The sequence below is a fragment of the Chiloscyllium plagiosum genome, chromosome 37 (assembly GCF_004010195.1).
Source record: "Chiloscyllium plagiosum isolate BGI_BamShark_2017 chromosome 37, ASM401019v2, whole genome shotgun sequence".
In the NCBI taxonomy this organism is placed as follows: Eukaryota; Metazoa; Chordata; class Chondrichthyes; order Orectolobiformes; family Hemiscylliidae; genus Chiloscyllium; species Chiloscyllium plagiosum.
In genome coordinates, this window is record NC_057746.1 from 13,814,864 (window position 1) to 13,820,863 (window position 6,000).

Below are 6,000 nucleotides of genomic sequence, written 5' to 3' on the forward strand. Positions count from 1 at the left end.
GAGCAAAACCTACCCACACAGCTAAATTATTTAACGAGATCTGGTACATTCTTATGAGTCAACCCAAGACAATGCTGTTCGTTTGTTTGCAGCTCTTTAGCTTTCACTGAAATCTTTACCACTTTAAGGAACCCGACTGCCTCTTTCCAGTTTACCAATCTGCCTTCCCAATATTTTTCTTAAATCATCCACTCTGCGACTTCATGTGTCCTGCTTAATTACAGTGGGAACACCTGAGGCTTTTTACTTCTCTTTTCCCCTTTAGGGTTTCATTTCTAACCTGTGATAAACTGTCTTTACTATCATTAATGAGATCTACTTTTCCTTTACTATCTGAAGATTTCTCCTTGCTCGAATATCTGTCCCCCACAAATTGAAATTGATATGGGAACAAAACATTTAATTTACAAAATAGCTTATAATCATGTGTAACGTCTGCTGCTTATTTTGTAGTTGTAACTCTCTACCCTCTCATATGAGTTTTGCATTTTTTAGAAACGGAACTTTCAAACTCCTCCAAAACAACGGCCACTCTCAGACCATCAGGTGTCTAATCCCCCCCCCCCCAAATCATCTATTGAAGTTACTTTGTTTAATTCTTTGAAATGGTGCGTACATTTGACAAGGTTCCCTCCTTAGATTCTTAAAACATTTACTGTCAGCTTCTGGCACTAGCTTATATGCACTTAAGATGGCTTTACAGGACCTTCATACTCTCTAGGAAACTCCTCTGATAGTGATGCAGAGCACCTCACTAGCTTTACCTGCAAATTTTGTTTGAATTAACAATATGGTTATTGGTCATTTAATTACTTTGGCCACTCTGTCATGAAAAAAAGAACTTTCACGTCTTGTCTTCAAACTTTGGTAAAGCTTGGACATATTTAAAGAGACAATCAGGTTTTTGGTTGTGATGTCTTTGTTCTTCATCACTGTCCCCATCACTGCACCCATTTTCTATCTTTGCCTCTGCCATTTTAAGTCGACTTTCTTCTTTCATTGCCAACATCTGAAGTTCAAAAATGTTTAATTTATTCCCTCTCTTCTCTGGCTGTCTCGCTTTCTTCTGCTAGGACAATCCTTTCCTTTCCTTTTGGTTCTGCCAGGACTACGTTTTCCTTTTTTTGTTTTTCATCTGTAGTTAATCCTAATTAAAACTGTTCATTTTCTTTCCTTCGTTTTATTCTTCCAGGGCAAAAATTTCGTTTTTTTTTCCCGCCTTGTCATTACCTGTAATTCAAGCTGTTTTATTCGCAATTCATTCTCTTCCAATTTCCAATCATTCTGATTGCATTCCTGGAAATTATAAATTCAGAGCTATAGCTGCAATTATCTCCGCTTCCCTCACAAACACAGGCAATTCCAACTTCAACTTGTTTGCCAATTCCGAATGCTTAACCTTGCTTACTTGCTGTCAATTATCTTTCACCCTAAAAAGTGACTGTTAGCAACTGAAGGAGACACAATTGCACGATGCACACTGGAAAGACGAACCGAATTCAACACTGGAAATAAAATCACCAACACCACTCACTGTCTTTGAGTTCAAGAATCCTAAACTCAACCTGGAATGAGAGATTTTGTTCCTGACAAGAGCCCCCAGTTTATGATTGACCATACCGAACCTATTCAAAAATGACAAGTAGATAGACTCATCAGGAACGTTGATCTTATTTAGCAACAAATGTAAGGTGTTATGTTCCAGATTTAATTAGATTGGGTACATGACTCAGCATTAAACAAAAAAGATTTTATTATTACTGAACAGTTAAAATGCAAACGAAAGAAATAAGAATTGGCATAACTTTAAGTCTATTTGAAAATCTAAAACAATAACGCAATACTTAACTACGAATCAGCAAATGTTCCAATATATTTCTCCAGTTTCTCCAGTCCATGAGGAAAGAGAGTGTTATGGCAGCTCCACAATGAACTTCAAAACTACAGCAACTACTGAAAGCTACACTAAAATCTTGATTCAGTGGGAACTTGGTTCCACTCATTCATACTACTTCTATTGCTCCAACTTTTAAAAAAGGCCAATATTAGTTTAGAAGAGACGGAAAATCACAAATGGCTCAAAACTTCTCTTCTAAACAAAGCACACAATGCAATTCTTAAAACCATGCATTGTCGCCGATGATTCACTTTAGAATTCGCATACAATAAATTCATATGAAATGTTCTTGAACTGAAACAAAAGCTGTTTCTGTCTCTCTAAATATGCGACCCAAGCTCGTGTGCATTTCAGAACTATCTATTTTATTTTAGATTTACAGCGTCCAAAGCATTTCTGTCTTTCCACTGGAGATGAATTGATGTCTCAATGCTGACTGTTCTAGTTTTTGGTCTTTTCTCCTTTTTAACCTTGTATTATTTAAGGTCTTATTGTGACTCTCATGGAAAAAAGACACTGTTCCCATGCCTCATAGCGTGTGACGTAATAAGGGACATACATAAAATATTAACAGTAGTTGCCTATTCTGCCCCCTCCCCGCCTACTCCTCCCCCAACCATTTGCACTCCACCATTCCATATGATCATGGCTGATGAAACAACTCAGTACTCTATTCTCACCTTCTCCCACAACGCTCGAACCCTTTAACCCTAAGAACAATATTTAATTCCTTGACACCATTGAATGTTTTGATCTCAATCACTTTCTGTTTTGAAGAATTCCACAGGCTTCCCAATCTCTGGTTGACGGTATTTCTGCTAATCTCAGTCTTAAATGGGATACACAGGATCTTTAAATTATGGCACCTGGTGCTGGACTCTCCAATCGTTAGGAACATTCTTCCTGCATCTCTAGCCATATAATTCAGAAAATACCCAGGATCACGAAGATGGCAATCTCATCATTAGTTTCTGTTAACTTGCATGATTTTTAAAACCCACTCATGAAAGGTATTTAGTTTAAGCTTACAGGCAGCTGAGATTCTACGAACGTGCCAAAGTGTTACTGCACTGCTTCGTATATTTCCTATATTAGAAGATGACAGAAATCCTATTGTAGTGCAACGTTTTCACGTATGAAATATGTGTGCATATCACTGAGCCAAATATCTTTCATCATATCTGCTACAACTGGTTAAAAAATGTATTATGTTAAAAAAAATCTGTATGCGAAGATGTATACCACGAAAACAATATCTCGGTATTATCAAAATCTCATGCACATCGCCAAAACAATGTATAGATACGTGTTGTCGGGAGAAATATCAAAGATGAGTCTTAAATCCTGTGTACCAAAAATGTAGCAGAGGCCAGAGACCACCTAAATCTAACTTCCACCTGGAGCCCAGCTGCCCTCTTAATAATAGGTCAGTTCGGACGATCAATGACACTGGAACTTCCGAAATACAATGATTTTCTATATTTTGGATAGAGCTGGATAGAGCTCGTAAGGATAGTGGAATCAAGGGTTATGGGGGTAAGGCAGGAACAGGATACTGATTGAGGATGATCAGGCATGATCATACTGCATGGTGGTGCTGGTTCGAAGGGCAGAATGGCCTATTCCTGCACCTATTGTGTATTGTATTTTGTCTTTCAATAATTACATCCAACATTGTTGTCCTTGTGAGCCGCATCTACCTCATCTGTGCATCCCATCCAGTAAACACACAATGCATAAAGGACTACTCTATGGTCAGCCCCAGCTCCTCCCATCATCTCAGGTAGTTTAATGGATACCGCCATCATTTAGCTTTGGGATATTAAAATGCTTCTGACAGTTTTATTCTTTCCCAGACAAATGCCAGTTGTGCTATATTAACTACCAATAAGGTAAATTGCTCATTGTCATTAAGAACTCTATTGTTGCAGGCAGTGTATTCCATTCCCCTACTACTCTCTGAGTAAAGAAACTACAATGATCTCTGTCCTATATCTATAACCCCTCAATTTTGCTATGTCCCCTCATGCTAACCATCACCATCCAAGGAAAAAAGCTCTCACTGTCCACTCTATCTGACCCTCTGACTATCTTAAATGTTTCAATGAAAACACCTCTCAAACTTCCCTTTCACGAAAACAGCCCCAGGTCCCTCAGGCTTTTCTCATAAAACCTTCCCTTCATACCAGGCAACACCCTAGTAAAACTCCTCTGCATCGTTTCCAAACCTTCTGCATCCTTCCTATAATGTGGTGACCAGAACTGTATGCAACACTCCAAGTGCGGCTGCACCAGAGGTTTGGACAGCTGCAGCATGACTTTGTGGCTCCAAAGCATGGAATCAGTGGCTAGTTAAGAAGTATAGCAGATGTCAACCTAAGCTGCCATTTTTAATTTGACAGAGATGCTGTGTGCTGAAGGTTTTGAGGATTCTGCTTGAACACAGTATAGTTACGAGATTCAACGAGCAATTACTTTAGGGAGAGTTTTGGTTATCAGCGTTCTTACATTGCTGTCCGACTTGAATTTGACTTTAAAAAAATGCAGGTTATGTCATTGTCTAACCAGAACTACTAATTTTACTAGACGTATACTGGCGAATACTCTTAATATGGCTGCAGTACCCCAGTTAGAAGTGATAAAAGTTAATTCAGTTTCTGTTTCTAAAACTGCTGCAGGAACTAATCTGTATTTCCAGCTTATTTAACTTGTCTAGATTTTCTGCGTCTCTAGTACTATGTTCGTGTGAGAAGCTGAATGATATCTGACGACGCTCTTGAAAAGAAATTCGAGTCTGACTTAAATTTATAGCCTCTGGAAAATCGTTTTAGGACTATCGGTGGATAGACAAAGGAAAAATGTTTGTAGTGACAGGATCGAAAGCTTGGCGCTACCATTTATTTCAAGTTCTGGACTCAGACGACATTTTGCAGGATATTTAGGACAACGTCATTTTTTTGGTTTGTACTCACCAGTTTCAAACTGACATCATCTGATTGGTGTTCCATCCAAAAGAAAAGGTTTAAGCTGTATACACAAGCATTCGAAGTTCGAGCAGGAGTCGGCTATTAATTCCCTCAAGCCTGCTTGTCCATTCAATAAAAATCCATTCAACAACTGATCGTGGCGCTGAACTCACACTCCACCGAGCTCCCATGAACTTTGACCCCGTTGTTTGTGAAAAGCCGAGCTACTCTATCGTAGAAATATGAAATAAAACATGAATCTGCCTCTAAAGACATGTGCTAAGGAATTACTCAAAGTCTCATCACACTTTCAGACAGAAATAGCACTCTCCTCCACTCCAGTTCAAATGAAAATAAAAGCAATTAATTCTAAAAGTATATCTCCCTTTCTAATCGATCACACAAGTAAAGTCATCAATCCCGTCAGATCCCAGAAGCATGCTGTATTGTTTAAAACATCATCCATTCATCTAAACCTTAATGGAAATAGACAAATGATATGTTGGTCTTCATAGTGAAATGATTCAGGCAGACGAACAGGATGTCATGCTCCATTGTACTTGCGCCAGCACTTATATGAGACCGAAATGGCAAGATTGTGTGTAGTCTTCGTCTGCTTCTCTGGTGAAGCGCAATGGCAATTTAGCAGATTATTCTGGATGACCAGACAAATGTATGAAGTAAAAAAGAGATTGCATTGGACGATATCCATTGGATATTTGGAGAATCGTTTATGGAGAACGGGGAATCTCAGAAAAACGTACAAATTTTGAAGAGAACTAATATAAATGCAGAAAGGATTTCCTAAAAACCAGAGAGTCCCAAATCAAGGGGATGCATCTAAAGACACGGGAAATTCGATTAAGTACACAAGTTCTGGCAAAATTTATTTCAACGAACGGTGGGTCTGTAGAATTATCTAGAACAGGGAGTAGTTGAGGCCAAAATACGGAACGTTATCAAGAAAGATTTAGTTACATTTATTATATCTAAAGGAATCAAAACATAAGGGCAAAAAATTAGAACATTGTATTGAGCTGGATGATCATCGATGACGACATTGACTGATGGAGCAGTCTCAAAAAGTGAAATGTTCATTAAGGCTGCCAGTGGTGAGTGTAGCAAACAGTGACATGG